Raw genomic sequence first — 378 nt, 5'->3', positions numbered from 1 at the left:
ATCATCTTTACATAAGTTTATTAAAACAAGGGAAGTTAAGAATAAATTACACTTAAAAATTCCGACCGTCACAAAGTCTCGAATGCTGAATGTACACAAACTGATAAGGTGGTGTGGATAAAGGTGTCAAATAAATACAATGAGGTCCTTATGGTCGAATTATGAAAAATGACAGGAATGTATGAAAAAAGTGATGGAGGCGTTATAACTAATATGTAAATTATGTTTGAGTGATATGGGAACCTACTATGATTGATCGTAGATGAATAGCAAAGGGGAGTATATATATTTTTTTAATAACAGATCTTTATTTCTCATACATTCATCCTTGAAAAACAAACAAATGTGACGGAAAATTAACTGTTGTGATGATTATGA

The sequence above is a fragment of the Penaeus monodon genome, chromosome 23 (assembly GCF_015228065.2).
Source record: "Penaeus monodon isolate SGIC_2016 chromosome 23, NSTDA_Pmon_1, whole genome shotgun sequence".
Classification (NCBI taxonomy): domain Eukaryota; kingdom Metazoa; phylum Arthropoda; class Malacostraca; order Decapoda; family Penaeidae; genus Penaeus; species Penaeus monodon.
This window is presented reverse-complemented; position numbering follows the sequence as displayed.